The sequence below is a fragment of the Haliotis cracherodii genome, unplaced genomic scaffold (genome assembly GCF_022045235.1).
Source record: "Haliotis cracherodii isolate W230 unplaced genomic scaffold, xgHalCrac1.p SCAF_26, whole genome shotgun sequence".
Classification (NCBI taxonomy): domain Eukaryota; kingdom Metazoa; phylum Mollusca; class Gastropoda; order Lepetellida; family Haliotidae; genus Haliotis; species Haliotis cracherodii.
Genome location: NW_027266282.1, coordinates 2253800 through 2281513, shown reverse-complemented (window position 1 = coordinate 2281513; position 27714 = coordinate 2253800). Strand labels below are relative to the sequence as shown.

The 27714-nt window shown below is 40.6% G+C and overlaps 1 pseudogene; it reads right to left on the bottom strand.

The window, feature by feature from the left end:
• Positions 1 to 94: 94 nt before the first annotated feature.
• LOC139472926 (uncharacterized) lies at positions 95 to 27514 on the bottom strand (annotated as a pseudogene).
• Positions 27515 to 27714: the final 200 nt, after the last annotated feature.

The following is a 27714-nucleotide window of genomic DNA, read 5'->3' as shown; positions in this document are numbered from 1 at the left end:
TAAAATAGGATCAATCAGTCACGCTAGCAGTCATCAAACCAACACTTACAACATAGCAGAAAACCTTATGCACACATGTAGTTATCAACAGGTTTGATTAAATGTGATACTCAACCGTTACATTGCGTGTTTATTTGATGTGATACGTACACTTATATTAAACTTGAGCAACTAGCGAGTCTTGGTGTTCGCCCTTTGTTGATGATCTCACCCTATGAGTATGTTCGATACATGTACCGTGTCACCTGAAACCCAACATGAATGACTTAATTTGTGCAGTAAAATGTTAGTATATAGTCAATAGTTGAATGATCACAACACCATTTCGTTCACAGCATCCTTGATGATCTTTTCAAAGATTCAAAGATGCAGGCGATGAACCAGACATGTTCTTGGGTGTGATAGATTGCAAGACCGTCAACTATATGATGAATTACAATAGACAACATTAACAAATCAAAAGGTTCCATAATCGTTATTCGTTTCATCCTTAATATGCCAAATACGTGTATGCCTTTTTGAAAACGTTTGAAGTCATTTGTAACCGGTCTCATTCATCAGAGGTCGAGCTATAAACGTTAATACAACATTTGTCATATCCGACTTAGACACTTGAAATAGATCGATGTTAAAGAAAGAAGATGGTTAGGAACGAGAGTTTAAAAGATGGCAAAGTTTAAAAGAAACATAATTTCACCAAGCTTAGTAGAAGCCGCCATGTAAACTCGTCCAACTTACCAAATCCTGCCAAGGAAAGCGTGAGATTGGTTCCTCCCGTTCTTAAAATAACATCCTCATTGTGCAATATAACACCATTTCTCTTTACACTTAAAGTGTAGCGTCCTTTGAACCCTCTGATTGTCGCTTGTCCCGTGGATAGAGAGCGCGCTTGGTCTACCGTCCTCCAGTCTCGTTTGAACAGCTTCTGCCACCTCTGCCCAGCAGCGTTCGGCTGATGAATTGAACAGTAAACATGACCAGATGAAGCAAAATCTGTTGCATTACTCGGGCATTTAAAAATAAAAAGATGCTTGCCATCGACGGCGAAAGCTTATTCTTATTTCCTTGTGCTGTTCATCGAGTGCTATTCATACAAACATATTTGTGTATAGTCATTCCTCAACAAAAGTTGCAACTCTTAAATGATGAACCAACAAGCTGACATGTACTAACAACTCCACTAAATAACAGAAGGGGGAGACAGTGCCCGGGTACGTCTACCTTTCACGCAGGACGGTGCACCTGGTCTGTCTAGGCACGTAGTTTATTGCGTGATCATTGGAAAGTTTCATCATCCCTTTGGAGCCCCGGTAAGAATACGTCCTCAGCATTATTACTTGCAAGAGGTGACTTAACTAGATTGGGTCGTTTCGCTCGTTGACTAGTTGACAGCGCATCATCGGACCCCGACAACGCAGAACATTGTTTCTGATATGTTTCTGATATGTCTGGATAAGGTTCGATCATTGAAAGTCTGCCTTCATATACCTGCAATGTTGCTGGCAGAGGCTCATTCGCCCACATACTGATCAAAATGTGGAAAGTCATTTACTCCATATCACCATAATCAGTTAATGATTTATATGATCAGATTTACTTTGGAGTTGAATTTACAAAAGTTTATATCATTAGCGTCAGTTCCAAGTATTGCAAACATGAGATTCAGAGATTGTTAATCATGTGTCATATCAATCATCCAAGAAAAGGAAACTGCCGTCTCATTGAAGGTCAGGTAAGAAGCTTACAGTTACACTTTGCCCCGAGGCAATAGCAGCCACAGGTTTGGAGTGTTTGCCATCCCAAAATCCCCAAAACATGATGCCATGTATCTGAGGCGTGCTGAAATACAGTCGGAGAACGTCCTCATACAGGTCTGCCTTGCGGTCTTCCAGTGGCTCGCTGATATCCAGCTCCGTTATCCAAATAGGCAGTCCTGTTGATATTATCTGATCAAGTCGGTACTGGAACATCACACGTCTGCACGTCAGGTATGTCTCGCTTGTATTTAAGATTATTGACAGTGATGATACAAAGCAACCGTAACCTTTTCATGTCAGATTTCCTAATGGCCATCAATGTCATGAAGCAAGCAGGACATATTTCTCTTTTTAGCAAAAGTACGAAATATTCTTATCGAGGTTAGACCTATTATACATTATTAAGAAATATACAACATTTTGTGTGGTCTTCTGCCGTGGTCGTTGCACATTGACCGGGTGCCACCTGGACCGTTACCAATACATGAAAACATAACCGTGTAAGATGTTACCAACGTCTCATTGAGATTATTGTCTCTTCACCTTGAGAACAGATATGTCTATGGGCGGGAAGAGATGACTCTGTATGCCGAGTCCGTAGAGAGGGACATTGGGTGTATTCTTGAACATCATCGCCTGATCGTAGAAGGCCTGAAAAGAAAACATATTAACTGTCAACTAACAACTCAAAATACGAATTGTGAAGACGGTGTGTTTTTACAAACAAACTGGGTGGTCATGAATACCTGTGTGGAATGGCTGTCCTTCACCACACCGAAGTCATTGAGAAAGAGTTTGACATCGGGATCAAGCTTGTGTATCTCTCTGAACATCCACATGGTGGCGTTAGCATCTCCAGTTCCAATTTCGTAGAAGTGGCCGTGCACATTCTCGTTGTTAACGTCCCAGTGCTCAACCCTGTACAAATCAATGACGCGATCTTAGTGCTAAGACTTACAAACGTCCTCTATTGCAGCATATGGCGTGGCGTATGTATGGCTAGTGATATAAAGCATTTAACAATTTCCTGAACTATCAAGTCTAGTCGTCAAGTCAAGTCTTCACTGCAGTATTTTACGCCTCCGGCGCAGACAACATGTTATATATTACTATTTGGTATTTACATATTAACACAGAGAGCGTTCTAAGACACTACAAATCTCGTCATGTTGGTCTATGTCTTGCATCTCCCTGGTTCAATTGCCAGCCTCATCTGAGTCTACACTGAGCAGCTCTCAGTATTTGCAAAGACGAATACATTTTTTTCTGGTTCGAAGAAGAATTTAACCATACTTTAATATCGTAATCTTGTTTGTACATCACCAGTCCAGGTTTGTCTCCAGCAATCCGGTCATATCCTACTCCAAGCCGAGCCAAATCCCACATAATTTAACAACTTCTTCACATATGTTGCCAATGTAAGTCCAAATGATACTCGTTGAAATGACTTGCTTTTTGTGTACCTGGTAGATGGCACATGTAATAATCTCAACCTGTATTTTAAACTATATTTTATGTAATGAACATAAAATAGAACTCTTCCCAATTCACCATATAAAGCTGCTTTCTGTTTAACCTGACATACAGCATATTTTTCTATTTCTGCTTTATGTGCTAATATTTTTTCTGGTCTTATCCCATGAAACTTACATCCATATACTGAACTATGAAATCTATGAATAAGCAATAACAGCTACCTTTGGATTTTGATAAACATTTCTGGACTAAAGACTGCTGTACAAAATGTATTATCACATGAAATGTATCCCTTTCTGTAGCCTGCTTGTTCTTCATCAAAATACATTTTCTATTTCACACTAGTGGACAAGTACGTTGTATATTTTTTTAAGATTTTGACAAATACAGATAATGAACGGACGTTTCACCTTTTTTCTCATGAGAGAAAACAATAGCCTCTGTCCATGCTGAATGGAAAACACTAACTGACATTATTTTATTAAACACTGTGTAAAGAAAAGGCAATAAACATTTGATATTACGAGGACTTTTGGCACACAAGGTTATTTTCATAAATCTAATCACACGAACAAATGATTTTAAGATTTAAGTTGATCAGAGATAATTGTAACCCGTGACCTTCCTGGAAATATTATCAAGTAATAAACATTTTTCCTTTAGTTACATGACTCTGACAACAACAGCAGTTTATTGAATTGCACGACCATTGGAACAGTACGTTGAAATAGGGGTCTCACAACACATATATTCTGATATTAGTATGCTGTGTCATAATTATAGTAATCCAGTAATAGTTTACATATTTATTATATAAGTGAAAAGAGTTCGTTTCTGTATGGTAATCTTGTCCATCAGTATATATTTGATCGAAAATCAAGGGCGCAACCGGGCAAACTCCTAAATGTGATCCCGTATGTACAACCTGTAGTCTTTCTCTTTTTCCGATTGTTTTTTTGCAATTCTGGTTCTGACATCGGAGTTGCTGTTGGTAAGGTGAGGCGTGGTTTGATCAAACCAAACATTTTCCAATCCTTGTCCCCAATAATTCTGACAAACATGTATTTTGCTGTCATTGAACATAGACTTAGTTTACAAATATTGCATTTTGGAACTGTAATATGATGCTCTGCTCTACGTATTCTTTGTAGGTTCGAGATATAATTACTCTATTACATCAGTGTAATCGATGACTAACTTCCATCACATATATCAATGTCATCCAATTCAACTTTATCCAGACGTCTTGAGACGGTCCATAAAACATTCTCATCGTCATCCACAGACTGTTCAACCTTTTCAAGGTAGATACTTCGAGTGCTTCTGGAACTGTTGGTTGCATGAAGTGTTCTATTGATGAAATAGTGTTGTCAAATATATTGCACGTCGCGTTTAGATTCGCGCTTAAAGAAGTTGTAAACCTCTGACAACATACCTCAGCTTCGTCAGAGTCACACAACTGTCCACATCAGTATACGATGATTGTGATGGATAACACCGTGTGGAAAAGTATAGTTGACGGACTATATTAGGGTAACGTAACAATCTGAAAGGCCAGTCATGTTACGGGACCTGTATTTGATTCGAGCAGGCAATAACCGCACTATTAACAGTCTATCTTTGAAGTCCATTTTCTCTGCAATATGTACCACAAGGTTTCAGCAAGATCCGTTTTCAAACATCTGTTTACAGCGTGCACCCCTCGCATATCTACCTGACCATTCACGTTACCCAGAGTAACTAACTAATCACATATAGCCTCACTTTCCCTTTGTCCGAGGTATGACACCCTGTATCCGCCTCTCCATCTGCTTCCACAGCGTCTGTCCAGTCATCCCCTGTTGCCATTTTGGTATGTTTTTGTCTATTCCCCAAAACACGTTATGAGCTCGGATTTTGACCCTGAAACAAAGATAGATATTGAAGTCTCGACACTGTAAGATGTAACACTGTTAAACAGAGATGTGTGTTTTGTGCAGTGAAGGTGATGCCTTTCAAACCTTACATATATTTCTTAGTTTAAGTTTAGATTATGTCCTTGAATTTAAACTCCAATACCCATTTCTCATTTGAGTAGATACTAAAACATTATTTGATAGGCACTCTAAACAAATGACACCAAATTGAATAAGTAACACAAACCTAACTTACCTCGAAATAACGCAAATTGATATTGTTTCAGAAATACATATACCACATAAAAGCTTTGTGTGGACACATTGGTTTAATAACACAATCGATGGCCATGGTGTCGCTGATTCACCCGGGTTATTGTCTTTGGTTGTCAGCAGCAGCATCAAACCTCACCTTCATGTCATATAGCCAAACTCACTAACTTGATATCTGATTACCCGTCTTGAACTGTGAAGTGAACGAACTCACCCACTAATACATTTAGTCTACTAAATATAGTATATGACCTCTTGTGTGTGATATATGTTAACAAAATCTATCTTACATAAGAATGACCACTAGATTCAAATATCAGCGTCTTAAGGTACACCCCAAATTGTAATGTCTGTCATACGAACGCATGCAAAGACAATACTAGGTTGTCGTGGAAAGTACACGTTCATAAATATTTATACTCTAGAATCACCAATGGAACAGAACTAACCCGTGTTTTAGCATGGCGTCGATGGCGTTGAGGGCTGTGTCATAGTCAACATGTCCCTGTAATAATATACACATTGAAACGAATAAGTCCAATAACATGATTGTCGCTATGTGTAGTTGCGGAATGGACCACCAAGACACCTAGTATTATATGTGCTTGACACCCGAGCAATGCATGTTTGCAAATATACTTTACATTTAAGCAACATTCCACTTCATTAAAGTAAGGACAAAATGGTTAAGGATACACATATGAGGGTTCGTTGAAAAGCATTACAGATATATGAATCAACTATGAGTGTTTCGTACCTCAGACCATTCCATTTGCTTCCACTTTAGCTTGTTCTCTATGACACCCCATTCAAAATTATCATAGAAAAAATCTTGGTAAGCTTTGTACTGACTGTCCACTAACATGTCGGCATGGACAGCTGACCCAAAACCGAATTCGTGTTTCTCTTGGTTGACCTGTAAAATCATAACGGAAACAGTTATTATGACAGTGTACTCTGTTTCATCTCCAAATATGTTTCAAGGCTTGTTAGCACCATATCCGTGCTCGTAACTATTTTCACAGAGTAAGCATCAGAAGATCTTTACTATAATTGTCTGTACACTTTGATGGGCGAGATAACGAGAAGACATTATAAACTGATGATCAAAAGAAGGTTGACATGTATATATACCTATATATTGACTGTAAAATGAAAACAAAGACCCAAAAGATGTTGATTCAATTGATTATGTGTATTCAATTCAGTTGTTGTCAGTCATGTAAAATATCAAAACGCATACATACAACTGAACACCAATGGAGGTCAGTGTATATGTCTGGGGATACCCAAAGTCAGTTCTCAAGAGGTTCGTGACATAGACTGTGGCCCATAAGTGGGTGGAAACATCACCAGACACTAAGGTGGTATTGGGCGACGTCATGACACCGCGTATGACCTCCCCCGGCAAAGATGAACGCTTCAATGCGCCGTCTCATGGGTGACCTCAAACGTCTGAAGACGAGTGTCGGAATATGTTGCCAAACACCCTGCGTGGTGTGTTTCAGGTCCTGAAAGTTGTTTGGATGGTTGGGTCGTCTTCTCAGCTCCTCAGCTCTCTACCCAGATGATCCCACAAGTGTTCGACGGGAGACTTGTCGGGAGGACATGAGGGTCAAGGCAGTACGGGCGTTGTTTAGAAAGTCCTGCGTGAACTTGGCGGTGTGTGGTCGGGCGTTATCCTGTTGCAGCAGGATCACCCTGCTGCACCGCTACTCGTTGCTTTACGATTGCCAGTGGACAACAAAGTGTGGTGTCTTCTGGTCGTCATAGATTCGGTCAAACACCATGAGACCACGACCTCCATGGGGATGGACATCTTGTATACACCCCGAAACCATTCTTTCACCCCTACGGCGATAAACATGGACCCTCCCGTCTGCATGGAATAGGTTGAACCTGATCTCATCGGTGAACAAGACACGTTGCTATTCGCGCCGCTGCCAAAGTCGTACATGTCGAGCCGACCGTAGTCTGTCTTGGCGATGTTGTAGACCCAACACCATCCCACTGAATGGCCTGTATGCCCTAATGCCAACAGCACGCTGACAAGTGTTGTGTTCTCACTGTGTAGCGGCGGACACGGTGACCCAATGCCTTCCTGCCAATTCCGTGACTGTCAGGAACCGGTGGCGAAGATGCAAGGTTCGCAGATAGCTATCTTCTAAGGGGTGGTTACACGTGGCCTACCACCCCGACCCCTGTCAGTGGTGTCGCCAGTCCTGTTGCACCGTGTGATCAGTTTGCTGATGATCTGACGTTAGCAACCGAGTTTTCTGGGTATCTGAACTTCTGGAGTCCCCATCATGGTCATACCAATGACCGCCTCTCTCTCTCTCTCTGTTTTAGGGCATATAGTTTGTCGACAGACAGTCGGACAGAGGATAGTAATCGACAGCGCATCATCATCGTCAGTGATTAAGATGGGCCTGGACTGTACGTCGTTGACGGCGACGTGACTGACAGAGGATAAAAGCCGGTTCTGTCTATTCAGAGCTGATGAACGACAGCGTATTTACACCGGCATGCTATAAGGAGGTCGTGCCGTATGGTGAAGGGGGTGTTATGGTGTGCATCTATGTTTTGTGTTTTTCAAAATTAGGGTGATTAGTAAGTATGGTAAAGTTTGTTTTCGCCGTCAGTATATTATTTGCCCAAGTTTAGATTGTGTTCGTTTGCAGTATTTGATAAAACGCTTATAATATGATATGTTTCAGTTTCATATCTGTTGTCTATAGCAGTTATTGTATTTATTGAAAATGTATTTCAGCATAGACCTTTGTTGAACTTCACGCAGTCTTTTCGTTTATTTTTCTTTTACACGATTGGCCGAAGGTCCTCCTGAATCTCTGTATGCTATGATTATACAGAATTTTTTTTATGGTATGAAGAACGCTCCATTTCCTATTTACTAACTCTCTACACAGGAATATATCAAACTGTTACCTCAATGGTCAGGTCTTTTAAGGCACGAAGTGATCCCAACGCTCTGAAAAGGAAAGCCGTTGTGAGAGGAAGCTGGGAATGGGAACTGTTTACTAGTATTTCCGAATGTTGCCTTAACCTGTCAAGGAAAACACCAATCACACGTAAGGAAGTGAAAGAAAGGGTGAATACTTTCAACGATGCATTCAGCGCCATAACAATTTCATCATGACGATGTTGAAGTATTAGACGAGGTTAGAAGATTGCGTTAGCTCTCATGATATGAATACAGTGAGTCCGATCCTCTAATTAATCATTGCTGTCCTGCTCGGACCTGATATTGAGGTCAGCCTTCCTGTATTTCTCAATGGCGACGTCGGCCTCTGCTCTCCAGTTGTTGGGGATGGTAGGAATCTCGTGCAGCGTGGACGTGTCCAGCAGGTAGTTCACATCTGTATCGGTTATCTGGACGTACAGCTGAACAGCCGTTACATCTAAGGACAAAAGTCAACAAAAATACTGAGACCTACCACTTATTCATAACAGTACACATAACACATTTTTCCATTTACTCATTTCACTGTATTTTCTATGACGACACACATACATGTGTACGCCGTTATCTATAATTATAAGTATAAATAAGTAATTATAAGTATATATTTACATGCAATTACATTTAAAGGAAACGTTAACGCGCCTGCTGGTGTGGAGAAATCCCCGCCGATGACCTGCCACATCAGAGGTTCCATGAAGCGCACTTCACTCACCAAGGCATGTTTCACCGACCCTGCAGAGACGGAGACAACATTTAAGCATATAAGTATATAACCTTCAGTGTATATGCTACAACACAGAGTTACCTTCATGGTCCCTTAATATTCAACATAAGTATATAACCTTCAGTGTATATGCTACAACACAGAGTCACCTTCATGTTCCCTTAATATTGAACATAAGTATATATATAACCTTCAGTGTATATGCTACAACACAGAGTTACCTTCATGTTCCCTTAATATTCAACATAAGTATATAACCTTCAGTGTATATGCTACAACACAGAGTTACCTTCATGTTCCCTTAATATTCAACATAAGTATATAACCTTCAGTGTATATGCTACAACACAGAGTTACCTTCATGTTCCCTTAATATTCAACATAAGTATATAACCTTCAGTGTATATGCTACAACACAGAGTTACCTTCATGTTCCCTTAATATTCAACATAAGTATATAACCTTCAGTGTATATGCCACAACACAGAGTTACCTTCATGTTCCCTTAATATTCAACATAAGTATATAACCTTCAGTGTATATGCTACAACACAGAGTTACCTTCATGTTCCCTTAATATTCAACATAAGTATATAACCTTCAGTGTATATGCTACATCACAGAGTTACCTTCGTGTTCCCTTAATATTTAACATAAATATATAACCTTCAGTTTATATGCTACAACACAGAGTTACCTCCATGTTCCCTTAATATTCAACATAAGTATATAATTTTCAATGTATATGCTACAGCACAGAGTTACCTGCATGTTCCCTTAATATTCAACATAAGTATATAACTTTCGGTGTACATGTATATGCTAAAACACAAGAGTTACCTACATGTTCCCTTAATATATAACATAAGTATATAACCTTCAGACCTTCCGATCAAATGCATCATATTCCAGTGTTCACGACATTCTTAGAACATTAATAGGAACATACCTGATGTTGAGTACACAGCCGTCATGACTTGGACCTTGGTGAAGAGACTGCCATGGTGTGTGTTAAGAAGCTTGATCTCGGCTTTGAAGTAGTAGTTCTTGCTGCCAGACAGTGTCACGTTGTACGCCATACCTCCCCATTTCCTCACTCTGGGAATGTTTGTTCATTTAGTCAAATTAGTTATCAAAACCTTTTGAATGGTTTTTGTAGGCATGTTACTTATATTTCATTAATCTTCATGTTGAGATACAGCTGTGAGTGATTAACAAAAAAATACTAATGTCACTGTGCATTGCACATTATGGTGAGGAAAGATCAAAGTCTGGGAGTTAAATCAGTGTTCTGGTGTTTATACAATTCAGCACAATATAGACACATACAATTACATGATCATCAATAATTCTCATAATATATATCCCGTTATGTACAGGTATTTCTTGGTCCCATGCCAAGTATGGAGAGTGTGGTATGGACAGTTGTTGACAAATATGACAAGACTAAATTACCTTCCAGATATATTAAATGCTAGGGCATCAGAGGGGAGCTTCACGTGCAGATTTCAATTTTCTTACCGTTACTAAACAAATTTCCAAGACGACGATAGTTACATAGTTTACAGTGAAACTGGACTAAGCATAAGTTGAATAATGGCAGTAGAACCGATAATGTCACATAGCCATAAAAGCAAAATTAGCTTACCAAGAGGTGCAAAATAAAGAGGTTTAATGTGTTATAGTGTGAGTGACAAATTCCTGGGTCAAAATGATCACATCAAGGGCATGCAAACCATTAGTCAGGAAACACCTACGATTCCGTAAAAAGTGCAACATGCCAAGATTAACAGAAGTGTAAGCAATGTAGCGCCCAGCACCATCACAAGGCTATAGGATCGGTTCCAACAGCATGGGTCAACACGTGATCGGCAAAGGCCGGGACGACCAAGAGTAACCACCCCTGTCCAAGATCGTGATATCCGACGGCGCCACCAACGTGAAAGGGCGACCACAGCCACCTCAACGGCATCCCAAATACGTACCGATAACTGAGATGACAACGATCACCAAGTGTTCTCTCCTCAACATTTTTGCTCAATGCCGTGTACGGTTCCTCGTATAAATGTATTTCCCTACCTCACACAAAGTTGGCTTTGCGTTTCTTATGATGTCTAAACACTAGAGCTGGATAACCAATCAAGATTTTCCGTCCGCAAAACTTATAGTACACTATAGTAATTATGTATTAAACATATTTTCCAATTTTGAGTGAGTGAGCAAAATAGTACTTAGTGTCGTCCCATCAGCAATATGTGCACACCTTTGCTGCATGTAATCAGACAAGATCATCACAATAAACTGTAAGAACTGACATTCGAAACTAACAACTGTATCTATCGTACAGGTGAGTGAGCTGGGTTAAAGCCAATTTGAAAAGTATTCCAGTTAAATCACGTCGTGTCAGCTTGATGTGGAAGGAGACGTTTACCACTTTGGTGAAACACATGAACACTCGATCGTATAAGGTCATATCTTCAGGTACCCTTGAACTAAGTGCTTACTAATAAAAGATATTTTAAACAATGTAAATACGTAACAAATCAATGAAAAGTTCACACACGTGCGGAATAGTGAGCACAGGATACACTGACACGGATCTTCTCCCATCAGAGCAAACGAATGTGTATGATGACAATGTCCAATGCGACGTCAACCGTATCACAACTACATCTTGATGACATACATCATCCTGATTGTGCTTCCCATAAAGAGTTGGATTGCCTGGATGATGACCTGTCTACTTCACACTGCCGACACCATCGTTCACCTTCTGTACAGTTTCTGCTTGTAGTTGGAGACTGCCAACTCACACACTAAGAGTTGATGAAATATTATTTTGTTGATTGCCTGTAAACAGGGCAGACTATCAGAACATATCATATAACTACCCTTTTCAGATTATTCAATATATTAGACAGTTAATGGTATCGCCTTTGCTTCTGCTGTTAAAGTGGAACCTCCATTAGTAAACCTTACAGATATAGTCAGTTGTAACAGCTGCAGCCGATACCTTCTCGACGTCCTATGGTCCATCTGCGTACATGTAATTTGTACATACCAGTTGAACTGACATAATGGTCTTTTTTACTTACCTGTTGATGTTATAATGTATTTGTATCAAACTTTTTCAAGTTCACAAATACTCCCTGGCGGAAGCACAAAACATGCATATACACATGTACCATCATCAACTGGTTTCAAGGTTTTTTTTCCAATTATTGTTTGGTATACATTTTCTGATGTACAAATGCATAATTTATTAGAATTCTGAAAGCATAGCATATTGAGAGCGATGCGTATGTTGAAAAAATGGACTTTCCAGGACACCAAACTCCCAAGACATGACAATTTGACAGTATGTACATAAGGCAAGAAGGGAATTTGATTAAATGATTTCATGGATAAATAGTCAAGAGATTACTAAAATCCTTACTTCCACTGATTAGTCCCGATATAAAATGTTTTGGTTTCTGCCTGTTATTTCTTTCCAATTCATTGGAATACCTGGCAATAGCCGGTGATACTAAACTGTTCCTTTGATATTATACTTTGTTTTCAGTGTATCAAGTAGCATACGACCTCTTGCATTACCTATATATTTTATAGAAGAACGCGTTATTGAACCATTCGTTCTCTAAACGTTTCAGTGGTCACCCTTGGATCATAACTTATCCGCTGCAACACAAGAGGAAGTCGTACGTATTTGCCATGAACGTTCAGGTTCCCAATTTGACGATCTTTCTTCAAGTTCGAAACACCCATTTGTCGCTATTACCTAAATGGTTACTGTCCCGTCGGTTGCAGTCAGTCATACATCCAGAGCCGACCACGGACGCCTAGTCTGGTGTCCTGTGTGCGTTCCAGGCATCACCGACGTCAGTGACACACTGTTTGGTGACTCTTAACATCTTATTCCCAAATATATTCCTGAACTGAACGCTGTGTATAACCATATGCTGAAAGTGTAAAATAATACAAGTTGGTCTGCACCTCATCTTACGTTTGTAATGCCTCCAAATATATTCTGTGAAGAGTTTTGCCAACCTGTTTGTGACCTTAACGCTATGTTTTCCAGCATAGCTGTCAGAGCTCCAGTCAGCGGTGCATCCATTACCGTACCAGCCCCCATCCTCAGGCCGGAACTCCTTCAACTCAAAATCCGAATTGTGTAGAAGTTCTGTTACCCCCAGTACGCTAGGCGCCACAAGTAACACACACACCGTCTTCCACCACATTGCTGCTAATCTATGTGTGCTTGTACGATAAGACGGACATGCCTCTCTGTAGAACAAGCATATGGTTACCCACTTAGGTCAGACAATAGATTGAGTGTAAAGAAGTCAAATGTTAGGGGAGATATGTGCGCCATTTTCAGTAACATTAGTTTGGTGTTATTGTGGTACACTATTTCAAGAAGGTATAAGAACACATGGTTACTGTGTACTTGCTAATACACATGTACATAATTATTAGTTTTGGGTTTGACGTGGAATGTTTGCACTTGTTAAGATTTGTGTCGTGTGCAATACATTGTCGATGCATGAAATTGAGAAAAGATCCCTGATTTCGTAGGACATGACAATGAAGGCCTCCTGTCGATGTTGGTTAAGGGAGTTGTCAGCTCAGCGGATTCGGATGCACAGATAGCTGACTTGAATTTTGTTTTACTGCACGCCTTGAGTGCTGCAGCATACCGCAGTATAAGCAGATAAATCACAGTGGGTTATGCGACAACACAACACTCACTTCTTTATCAGCAGTCAGCAGTTATTTGTGGCAAAAGTTATCTCCCGTTTTCATAAAAGACAAACCAAGGTATAGGATGAGGATTGTAGAGTAGAGTAAAATGGCGTTTAGGTTTCATCAAAATATACATTCGTACGTTTTATCTGTTGTTTTTTGTGATTGTTAATACCCGAACGTAGATATTTGCATCTACAAACTTAGTCTCTAGAGTACGACTGAAGGATATGTATTCGCCTCTACAAACTGTAGGTAGATCCCTTGTGAAATATTTTTTTTCAGTTTACCCACGATTTGCCGACTTGTCATCAAATACCAATAATGTCACTGACAAGGAATGTATGTACATTGTGCGAGTTACAGATACATGTTTGTGCGCATTGATATCGTTTAACCCCGGGGTGATAAAACCTCGATGAGTCTGTTTCCTATCACATATAAGTGCGGAGAGTGTTAGCAACAAACCCAATTCATTTTCATCACACTCACACTCACTCACACATGCTCACTCTCGCTCACTCACTCTCACTCACTCACTCTCACTCACTCACACATGCTCACTCTCACTCTCACTCACTCACACATGCTCACTCTCACTCTCACAGACGCTCACGCTCACTCTCACTCACTCTAAATCACTCTCACTCACACCTGCTCACTCTCACTCTCACACTCTCACACTCTCACACGCTCACACTCTCACACTCGCTCACTCTCACTCTCACTCTCACTCACTCACATTCACTCACACATGCTCACTCTCACGCCCACACCCTCACTCACTCACTCACATTCACTCACACATGCTCACCTCACTCTCACATTCACTCTCACTCTCACACTCTCACTCTCACTCTCACATTCACTCTCACTCTCACACTCTCACTCTCACTCTCACATTCACTCACACATGCTCACTGTCACTCTCACATTCACTCACACATGCTCACTCTCAGTCTCACACTCTCACTCACATTCACTCACACATGCTCACTCTCACTCTCACACTCTCACTCTCACTCTCACATTCACTCACACATGCTCACTCTTACATCACTAAGCAGTGATCACCGTTAATTGTCTAATGTTTCGCTAAGGTATAGCCTTGGTTAGGCTACTTGCTTTGTTTTGAATATCTGATTACCGCCGTGCAATACGTTCTGTATTAAAACATTTTCAAATGTTCATTTCCATTGATCTGACAAGTGGAATCACATCAACGTCAACATTAGTGAGATGGATGGGAATGAAGTGGCGCGATCTTTCCTGACGTGAACCTAGTCACGTAAGCTGGATAATGCAGTGGCTGCATATATGATAGATGTAAGCAGCTATAAGATAGGCAGGTCATGACAGTGTACTTTCATAACTACGGGCATCGGTTTAAGAAAGGCCGCAAAAGAGTCTCACACTCTCACTCACTCAAAAAAAGGCTGCAAAAGATTTTGTACTCATCTACCAAGCGAGAAAAGCCAAGCAATCCCCTCTCAACTACTACTGACCTGTACCCATCATATCAATTTTACTTTCATGTTTTAAGTGCATTGTAATGCAGTTGTTACTGCTGGGCGTCAGGGCAGCTTGACCGATTCAGATTGCTTACAGGTCCAAGCATGCACCAATACGCAGAATATATATGACCGTTTAGAAATGCACGTGTGCTGTCAGTAGATTTATCATCTGCTTTTAATAAAACTCAGCCACATATAATGATTCAAAATCCTTAGGATACGTTTCTAAATGTATTTTAAATGGACTATAAGTTTCATCCGAAAAGGAACTCAGGTAGCTACTGTTGATGGTTGCCCTTCCCTAAACCAAAAGGATCCGTACATCTATTTTTCCCACCACCAACTTCTTAAGTATTAGTTTTAAAACCTTGAGTCCGTTGAATATGGCCACTATTTCAAGACGTCACACACATTTCTCCTTAAGTTGCTTTATAGTTTTCCCTTGGCTGATTTCCATGTCACATCTTAAGTTATTAGCCCTTAAATCGTGTGTCTGTTAAATATGGCCACTATGTTGAAGACGTCATACACTTTTTTCATAAATTGTTCTACAATTTTGTATTGCTTAATTACACCTTCTAAATGCGAAGTGCTATAGGCATTGTAAACACAATCCTGTCTAGTTGCTTTTCGTGTTAATCTGAATTTGTGTCCTCATTTATGTTTTCCGTAAACATAAGCCTTTCCGCGATGTAAACCAAATCGGACAATACAATCTCATCTAATGGCTCTTGCAAATCTGCGATTTATTCAAGTTAAAACCACAAGTAGGCAATGCATGGTACTTTGCGTGCAATAGCACTTGTATTCCTGGGCTAATTTGCATGCTGTCATAAAATATATCCGTCTGTGTGTACATCCCCCAAGAACCGAAAACATTGCTTAGTTTTATCACGCCGTTTATTGCCGTACGCCATTGGCTGTATTTATAGTTCAGTGACTGATGGCCTTGACACTGTAGATACACATGTTCCTACAACACTAGATGGGATAGTGTGTCCTTATTTAGGCTACAGGGAACATACATGTTCAATCCCAAATACATATGAAATGGAACAACAATATATAATTCTTATTTATTCATTCAATCATAATTTTGTAATCGGTTTCCTGTTTCAATATCTAATTTACATATGGCGATATCATGCTTCAGACCTGTCCCTGTTGGTCTTAAGAAATATTTCAAACTCTCAGGTTGGCCTTATTTCCCAATCTCCTTGTTGCTGCCTATCTTATAGAAGCCACATATAGTAATAACTTCGTTTATAATTGAAGTTAGTTATTGATTATTACCTTTAAAGATAATATGTTAAAAATTATATTATGCAGTGATATTCAAGCAATTTGCCAAATTACACAATTTAATTAAGACTATTCCTCTTCCACTAAAATTTTCCATTATAAAAGATAAATATTTCAAAGCATATGTCAATGAGCCTTTTAGATGATTGAAAATGTAATGTAGGAAGTATGATTTTATATAAAACGGTAGTATTTAAACAAACCCAACTTCATTGATTTTGTGACACATGTTCACATGTTCCATAAAACAGAGGAATATACTATTTCAGTACCGATGTTTAGGTCTGAAGAGTATGATTGCTTGTCATCAAAACACTTCGTCCTGTGACCCATTTCGAAGTCATGTCAAATACCAGATGCATTCTAATAATGAGTTGTTTGCACTATTCGCGCACTCGTGGAATTCACCACATCGTACAGTACATTCACGTTTCCATTACTTCGGGCTTTTCCCGCATTGTGCTGACACATCGCGTTGTATACTGCTCTTGAAAAGCGTTAAGTCCGACCCTTTTACTCACTCACTCACTCATTCAAGTCATGACAGCAGGGAATCAAGTTTTCTCTGTCTCTACGCAATTCACTTTGAACAATACGTATTAATCGTGAGGGGGATTCCAATTCTAGCCGACGTTAAAATATCGCTTTGCTCTATGCCAGTACAATGTCAGAACAAATTATGTTTCTTATGGCACCAGGCTAGAGACTGGTCTTTGAGGTCGAGGGGGAATCACGCTGGAATAAACTCCACTGTTATATATGGTATTTCTGTGGAGGTCATTGTCGACATCAGCGTCATTCACGTCATGACCTTGACCTGTTAGGTTACAGATAATCGCTTGGGGATCGCAATCCGCCGAGGCCATACATGTCCTAGAAAAGATAACCAATGTTCTTAAGTTCGGTACATGGATGTAGTGCCAAAACTCATGCCAAATAAGGAGATAAGCATGAGGGAAAATATTGATAACTTGAACTGGTCAACATTATTTTTCACGTAGATATAATGCCAGAGGATTGATATCCTTGGACAATGACATTTATGTTGCAATTAGGAAATTTGTACATTGCATGTGTACCGTTCTTTGCATGTAACACTCAGTTTACAAAATAAGGAATATCTAAGTGTACAGAATTTAAACATGTATGTCATAGGCATATAGTCAGCATATTGCAATGTTTTTCTCATGTTACTGTAATCAACATTACCACGAAAACAAATCTTGCACAGAAAAATGTGTTAGTTCAATATCATAATTGCATTTCTCCACTGTGCCCATATCGATACACCGGAAATTTCTTGAAAAATTCGTGACTCTATATATCCTGTATGAAGATTTCTGATTTGTCGCCATGGCGTGTTTGTGTCATGACTACGTTGAAGACATAACAATGAGGGTTAGTTGATACATTCTGAGCCTTACATAGAAGGCCACACCTAAAGTATTAAAACTATTTATTTTTCGACATAACCCCTTTTTCAAATTGTACCAACGATGTTGGAGTGCGTTTATCACAGTTTCGTAGAATCATTTTTCTTGGATTTCCAAACAGTTCTCCACAACTGCTGTGTCGTCAATCGATTCGAAAATGGTTCCAACTAGAGCTTTCTTTATGAATTATATCTGAAGGAGCCCGATCAGGAAAATCAGGTGGGTGCTGAAGGAATCCAAAGGCTCCACACTCGTGGATTGTAGCAATGACAATAACTGACATGAGCATTAGAGCATTGTATTGATGGAAGAGCACACCTTCTCTCAGGTTAAGAATCTTAGTCTTAGTTGTATCCCGTAATAACCTCAAAAGTGCAGCATTTCCTCAAAATGCAACATAATCTGCACTGCATATTGTCTAACCTTATGATGACACTCCTGGACATCATTAAACATGGAGGTCATAGCCGTTCCAGCAGATGGGATACTCTTTGCCCTCATTGGTGGTGGTGATGGCAAATGTTTCCACAGTTTGGAAGTGGTGAACTTAGGTTTAATCTATAGTTATAAATCGTTACAAGAACCTTTCAATATCAGCTTCAAACAGCTATATTATTACAGGACATGTTGTACCTGGTGCGTCTTTTATCAAATGTTAGAAGTGTTGGAAGTAGACGAGTTGATCGTCGATCTTCCATCCAAGGAGTAAGAAAGTCCCAGTAATTGTATGCAGTTAACCAACCAGAAGGTTCAGTACAACCCTGGCCTGCTTTCTTTGCTACTGAATAACAAAGATAGTACATCCAAGATATGCATCCTGGTTGCCCGGCAGGCTCTTTACCCACGCAACACACAAGACAATACGGTATGTAACATGGTGTATTCAGTGTGTATAAATACATGACAGAAGTTTCAATGTGTTATCCAACAAGAATGTGAGACACTTGCATGGTGTTTCCTGCAATGGAAAACAGAAGATCAAACAGACACCGTTCAAATGATAACAAGCATGACCGCCCCGTCTAACGTTTTACATGTATATCCAGGATTGAAAGATTTAGTGTTCGTAGACCAACATGTATGACTGGAGTTTCCTTATAGTGAGTGAATGTCATGACGCAGTCGGCTATGTTACACTACAGTAGCCCGTAACCCAGTGCGAATCAAGCCGATTGATGGTTAATAGTACCGTATATTAGATCGGCTAAGAGATATGTGAACATACCAAGGCCCGAGGACGGATGAGAGGTGTGAGTAATAAAAGCAGTACCTGATCCACTGACTGTAACGTTAAGGTCCGCCCCTTTACTTGTCAATGTAAACTTTTCCTCCTTTAGTGTGTGACCACCCTTTGTAACTCTTAGGGTGTACTGGCCCCTGAAACCTCGGAGTGAGGCGTGTCCAGATGCTATAGGCGTAGTTATATTGGTCCTTCAGTCTCGCTTGAACAGTTGCTGGTATCTCCGACCAGCAGCGTTAGGCTAAGTACAGGATATGCATAAAAACATAATTAGCTTTCTCAAGATTTCTAAAAAGTCTCAAAGGGTTATGAACAATCCCAATCTGGAATTCTGTAATTGTAATTATATATAAACGTTTTATTTAATTCATTTTTGGAAACCATTTCTCTAAAATTTACTGACAGAATACTTAGCATATTTCTCTTACTTTAAAATCGCTTCCAGTAAACAAAGCCCGGATGGGTGCATGCATATTTCCGTCCCAGAATCCCCAGAATATAATTCCCTCCACTTCTGGTGTGCTGAAGAAGAGTGTGAGCAGGTCCTCCAGATAGTCCGCCCTGCTGTTGTCATCACGTACATCTAGGTCAAACTCCGTGATCCACAGGGGCATTCCGGTTGACACCATCTGGTCCAGGCGGTACTGACATCATATGCATAGGGTTATGATACACATGCTGTGATGACTATGGGCGGTGGGAGCGGTAGGAGCGGTAACACGCATGACATGAACTAATATATTTCAATTAAATTATATCATTATCCAAGTGTACCATGAACATGCAAATTAGTAATGTTTACATTTCGTCATGTTTTGTTGTCTGATTTCAAAGTGTGTAGTATTTGCTACCGTATACCTTGACGACAGACACATCTATAGAAGAGTGCATGTGCGCTTGTATTCCGAGGCCATATAGAGGGGAACATCGGGTCTCGCCTTGAACATCATCGCCTGGTTGTAGTAATCCTGGAGCATAATAAGAGCACTGTGTTGTCCAGTGTCCTCGCCAGAGTTACAAGTAAGAAGTGAAGTAAGTATCTTATCATAATAACCACATGACAAACATTCTTATACAGGTAACTAGCTCCTAGAGATTTGTTACCTGTGTAGAATATCTGTCCTTCACCACGCCGTAGTCGTTCAGAAAAAGCTTGACTGTGGGGTCTACCTTGTGTACCTCCTTGAACATCCACATGGTGATGTTCACGTCGCCTGTGCCGGACTCGAAGAAATTACCGTGGATGTTTTCGTTGTTCACGTCCCAGTGCTCAACTCTGTTCAGATCAAACACATGTCACGAAGAGCTTTATAATAAGTGCCTTGGTAACTTCGTGGCATACAGGGAACTGATACATGATGCAACTGTGGAACACACGAACCGCCTGTGTTAACCCTAGTCGGATCGGGGAAGTAGTAGACACACATAAACAACACTTACAAAAGCCTAAATGCAATCATGCAACTACAGTCAGCATTATTTCATACATAAGATGTTCGCATAGCTGCCGCCTCCGTGGTCTAGATAATAGAAAGTCATGTAAGCGGAAGTTCGGTGGTTTGGTCCCATGGACGCGTCACACTGCAATACTTCAAAAGATGGTAAGTTATGTTACTCTCCATAGCTTTAAGAACGAAGGGTATAAAACAAGGATTGGTCGGTCAATATTATACGTCTGAGGGAAGGATCCATGTTAAACTGTGGATGGCATAATTCAGCGATTTAGCACTTTAAAACCAGCATGTATCCAGACTAGTACCAGCAACAACACACACACACACACACGCACGCACGTACGCACGCATGCATGTCGTCGCTATATAAGTGCAATTATCTTGAACACGCCGTGAACCCACATTTCACCTCCCCCACCTCATACTGTACCCATGTTGCCACTGCATTTAAGATTTTAAATGTTTAATCCTGTTTATGTAAGACCATGACTGTGTTGATAACCGCAGTATGTATTTCAAAGCTCATCTTTCACAAACCAGATCGTTAGCTAATTTCAAATATTGATTTCGCTTTATGAAAGCCTGAACGTACGGTGTAGTACAAGTTGAGCAAGTTTGACATAATGTTTCATACAGAAAACCCGGCAAACAACGCCTTAAAGAGTTTACTGCGTAACGTAGCACCATCAACACAGCTTTTCATTTAGCTGTGACGTACTGTGACGTCATGTCTACCGCGTCACCATGGTTGGGCAACGTTATCCGTTGACATCATGACGTAATAGTGGTGTGTAGTTCAGACGACTGAACGCTGTAATAGATTCATCATTTCCCTGTGGAGGACAGTAAGGATACTGCCTGCAGGATTCGGTTTTGAATGACATTTAACGAGTATCGAATTTACGTCGAAATTACATGGTGAGTTCATCTTCAAATAAGATTGACATTTGGTTTTTAGTAGTGCTGTTTTCATAGATCAAAATATAAATCCCAAAATAAAAGAAAGCACTTGATCATGTCAAACTATATTTTCCAGAGCAAACGGCTTGAACATGGACTTGCGTACCTACGTCGCTAAACAATACTACTACAAGTGCCTATGCGTCCTATGGACCACCAACTGCAGGAGCCTTCCAATATGCCTGTGTGTTGCGATACACTTACAGCTTTCACTTTATATGATGCCTCCTTACAAGTGATGTTCTCTACAACATGAGCTTTACCCAATGCATCCACTCACTCATACAACAGCCCGTCTCAGTTCGTGTAACCATCTTCACTTACTTGCCCTTGGTCCTTGGAACAATGCCATTGATTCTTCTTTCCATTTGCTGAATGAGAGCTTGGCCAGTAGTGTTAGCTAACCAAGCGGGCACATTTGATTTTCGGTCCCAGAACAGGTTGTGTGCTCGTATCTTCGTCCTGGATGCATAAGGGCGTATAATATATCTTTAATTAACAACTGACTTCAATATTTTGTTTGCGGTTATGGAAGTATACACGTACAGCCGGTGTGCACAATGTAGGCGGATTATAACTCCATAAAAGCCAAAACATGTTCATGTTCTTCCACATAAGTACGACAATAATAATAACTACACAGAGTGCTTATTGAATCACACACAAAACTGTTGACAACATTGCAACATCGGTGACATCATTCAGCACATGCAACACAAACCCCGCCCAGCCAATCAGGAAACAGTTATCCGTTGATGGACGTGGCCTATAAATGGTGGTTTAAATAATATTGCTTGGAATCAGTGGCATTTTATTTCTAATTGTAATTGCTTCTATAGCATCTCCTTACCCGTGCGTCAGCATCTCATCAACAGCATTCATAGCGGTGGCATAATTCACTTTTCCCTTGTAAAATTAAAAACAAATGTCTCATATCAGATGAACAATGCATAGAAACACACACTGAATAATGAATATATTTCATTTCAGTTAATTATTGTGAGTCAGTTGGGTTTGATCTCGCTTTTTTATATATTGCTGCGTGTCGAATTGATGCAGGTCTTTCACGTTTACCGCCCACGAGCACGGACGTGGTGCTCACGAACACAAAGACGTGATGAGAGCGAATCAGGGATTCGTTCCAACGATCACAGGTCCCTGATACGCCTAAAGGAAGCAGCTCTACATAGATGACTAGACCATGCGTGCGCCTTAGTGAGTGAGTGAGTGAGTTGGGTTTAACGCCGCTTTTAACAGTATTCCAGTTATATCACGGCGTGTCAGCTTAATGTGGGAGGAAAGCCCGAAGTGATGCAGGTCTCAGACGTTTACCACTTCGCTGAAACCCACGAGCACGGGTATGGTGCTGACAAACCAAGAAACATAATCGGGGCGAACCGGGTTCGAACCCACAATCATAGGTTCCTGGCGTGCCTAAGGGACGCAACTCTGCACAGCGAATCGCGGCGCCTTAGACGACTGGGCCACCCGTGTCCCCTCCGTGCGCCTTAAATATGAGGAACAGTTTTTAAAGACACATCTTTCTGGTCCTCAGATTAGATGTGTAACATGCGTGTATAAACCCGTACCTCTGTCCATTCCATCATGCGCCATTTGAGAAAGTTCTCAATTGTTGCCCATTCAAAATTGTCATAAAAGACTTTCTGGTATGTAGTCTCTTGGGGATTAGTCATTGCACTGGCCTTTACCGCAGAGCCAAAGCCAAACTCGTGCTTGTTCTGGATAACCTAACAACAAAAACAAATTCAGTAAACGTATAACAGTTGTTTCGTAGAAATGTGAGTTGAAATGGGTTTAACGTCGCGTGTAGGATTATAGCACTTATATCCCGACTTGCATCCACGTTTTGTGTAGGTCTGCTTGTACTAGTCTGGACTAATACTCCACTCAAACACAGTATACTGACTCCGAGTCGACCAGTCCTTGTTTCAGCCCCATAATGCCTAGCGCCAGACAGGGTAACAACAAGTACAAGATGTTAACATCTTTTAATATAACGCGGCCGGGATCGAACCCCCGACTTTCCGCTGTCCGCCAGATGCTCTACCACTAGACCACGGGGGTGGTCGTTTCGTAGAAAGAACTATATGACTGTCAACAACGGCTTTACTAGAACTCTATGTCAACTGAGGATATGATATAAAGTATACGCGTGTGACGCTTGGTGCATGACGATCTCACCTCGATGGTGACACCAAGAAGATCCTTTGTTGATGAGTGTCCATAGACGCTAAAACAGTTAAAAAAAGAAGTTTATAATCACAAAGGCAATTTCAATATTGCAGCCAATTAAGGATGAAGGAATGTTGTAGAATAGCAACGTTGACGTTTCGTTAGAATAACAGAGGTATCAGAAGCCCGTGCTACCATCTTTCAAAATGTGCATACTTACATTTATGTAAAACACAACAAATCATACCGCTTTCTTATATAGAGCTACCTTATTGCATGTTCGAACGGAAACACAGTGTTGAACGGTAACTCATTATTAAATCTACTCAGCATGCAAATATATATACAGTATATTTCCATTGTATTATGGGCCGGTGGCCTGGAGTACCGAATACATTTGTCTGTCTGTCTGTCTGTCTGTCTGTCTGTTACACAATGTTGTTCAATACATTGTTGAATCAGTGATACAGATTTTTCTCCTTACCTGACAGTAATATCTGCTTTCCTCATCTTATCGATAGTAGCATTAGCCGTGGTTTTCCAGTTGATCGGGAGGGGTGGTATTTCGACCAGACTAGAGGAATCCAAGAGGTAGTTGACACTCGCGTCCTTTGACTGAATGTACAGTCGAGCGGACGTTAAATCTAATCCAGGAATACACACAATTAAGTACATTACATGCACGCTCGTCACGTGAATTATCGACAGCAACAATTAAACGATTGACTGCAAACTTCTACTTTACCTCGAAACAAACATTTCCAAAGGTCCAGTGTAAAGTAAACTCCAGAATTCTTGCGTTAATTGTCTACGTGTTTGTGGCCTGTCTATTAAGCCAGTCCCAGTACTTAAATGTCACGCCTGCAGGTGTTGAAAAACCTCGCTACTACAGCCTACACGTCGGAATTGGAAATCTTCCAGACTAGGGATTACCAATCGGAGTAGGAAAGTTCCCCAACCAGTGAATACCCGTCCTCTTATTCAGCCCGGCTTACCAGCTGGAGTTATAAAGTCGCCTCCAATAGCTTGCCAGATGTGCGGCTGCATCACCTTGTTCTCAGACAACGTCAGGTACTTAGAACCTCAAACACACAAATTCAACAACTTCACAGAATGGACATGTTGGGATGTGTATATAAAGACCTGTAAGCAGCATAAGGAAGTAATAGGCGGCTGAGTGGCGATAGCCAGGAAATACAGCTTCAGCCATGTGTGACGATGTACCATGTGAGCGAGTGAGTGAGTATGTTTTGTTGCCGCTTATAGCAATAATCAAGCAATATACCCGGCGGGGACACCAGAAATGGGCTTAAAAAATTGTACGCATGTAAGGATCGAACACATGAATGTGTGTGACAATGTAACAGGTGTATTGTTGACATGCAATGTAACAGGTGTATTGTTGACATGCAATGTACCATGTATGTGTACGTCAATGTACCAGTTGTATCTATGACACACAATGGACTGGGTGTATTTATGACATACAATGGACTGGGTGTATTTTTGACATACAATGGACTGGGTGTTTTTTTGACATACAATGGACTGGGTGTATTTATGACATACAATGGACTGGGTGTATTTATGACATACAACGGACTGGGTGTATTTATGACATACAATGGGCTGGTTGTATTCATGACATACAATGGACTGGGTGTATTTTTGACATACAATGGACTGGGTGTATTTATGACATACAATGGACTGGGTGTATTTATTACATACAATGGACTGGGTGTATTTATGACATACAATGGACTGGGTGTATTTATGACATACAATGGACTGGGTGTATTTATGACATGCAATGGACTGGATGTATTTTTGACATACAATGGACTGGGTGTATTTTTGACATACAATGGACTGGGTGTATTTTTGACATACAATGGACTGGGTGTATTTTTGACATACAATGGACTGGGTTTATTTATGACATACAATGGACTGGGTGTATTTATTACATACAATGGACCAGGTTTATTTATGACAGACAATGGACCAGATGTGTCTCTGACAAATACCAGGTGTATGTATGGTCTGTCGAATAAAAAATAAGAACAATGATAATAATCGCGTGTTAACAACCACATTTGATCTTTATCTGAATGATGATGCAACTGAAGACTTTCCAATGTGGAGACGGAGACAATCCAGGACACATTCTTACCGCTGGTCATTTGCAGGAAGACCATCACCTGTGTGTACGCAGTCAGGTCGTGTGTAGGGACATTTTGTAGTTTTATGTGAACCTTGAAGTAATAGTTGGTGCCTGGTTTCAAGGTCAGATGGTAGCTCATTCCCGCCCATGTTCCTCTCCTAGAAATTGTAAATCTAACATGGTACCTTTTTTCTGACTGCAGCTGTGATCCGATGTCTTTATTCATCACATAAACTCACCCAGTGAGTGTATAGCCAATACCGTGTAGTGCCACATCCACACCCAGTGAGTGTATAGCCAATACCGTGTAGTGCCACATCCACACCCAGTGAGTGTATAGCCAATACCGTGTAGTGCCACATCCACACCCAGTGAGTGTATAGCCAATACCGTGTAGTGCCACATCCACACCCAGTGAGTGTACATCCAATACCGTGTAGTGCCACATCCACACCCAGTGAGTGTATAGCCAATACCGTGTAGTGCCACATCCACACCCAGTGAGACACCTAGTATGTGTAATCGTGCCCCAACCACGTGTGTTTACACGTACCAACCTGCTGATTATTAATAACCAAGGCAATTTTAAAACATATATTATTACAATTTGAGTGAAACAAATAACGAGACAAACTCTCACCCGAGATATGAAATATATCAACACATATCAAAAGGGTGGGATTCTATTTATCATTAAACATCACTCTCCCTAAGCTTTTAGTCTGTAAACAGTAATATTTTTAACGAGAGAGTAGAAAGTACAGCTAACTATCTTCAGTGGCAGAACGATTAGTAATGGCATTTCATTTTTGTCTTCACAGTAACCGGTGACGTCACAATGGTCTGCAAATCACCATAGTGACTATATCCTTTGATCTCACCAAAGCGATATCTACTGTGGAAGCCAGTTTTGGACGATAGAAAGGTTCACAAAACCATTCTAATGAGGGACCAGATTTACTACCTGTGGTGATACACGAGTGCGGGACAAACGGACACTAGGACGACTGTGTTTTGAGCAAAGGGTTCATACTTCAGCACTCCGAAAGCACCCCTGAACCCCAGCTTGGTATCTTTGGAAACGTCTTGGAGATATGGTGGGCTAAACAATGCTATACATTGTTTCTGCTTTCGGGGACCCCCGAGCTTCAGGTAACTGTTGCAATGTGTTTGCAGTCTATGTCTGACCTGTTGGTGACGAGCACGCTATGGGCACCGGTGTAGCTGTCGGCTGATGCCGTGGCGGAGCAGCCATTTGCGTACCAGGCTCCAGATGACTCACTGAACGTACTGAGCTCAAAGTCGGCGTTCTTCAGCAAGTTGACTTCTCCAAAGGCGAGACCTATTGCCACAGTTGGTAACAACACCAACACCGACCGATGCGACATGCTGACAACAGGTCACCAGCTGACAGTGAAAGCAGTCACCGTATTTACCTTATCTTTCTTATCTAGTACAGGTGTGCCGACTGCATATACAACGATGCATATAAAATGTAAATACACTCGGTGAAAACACAATATTGAATGTTATGGCCACTCACATGAAACTAGTTTATTTCTAGATGCAAGTGTTTGTGAACTAACATTTGTTCCACTTT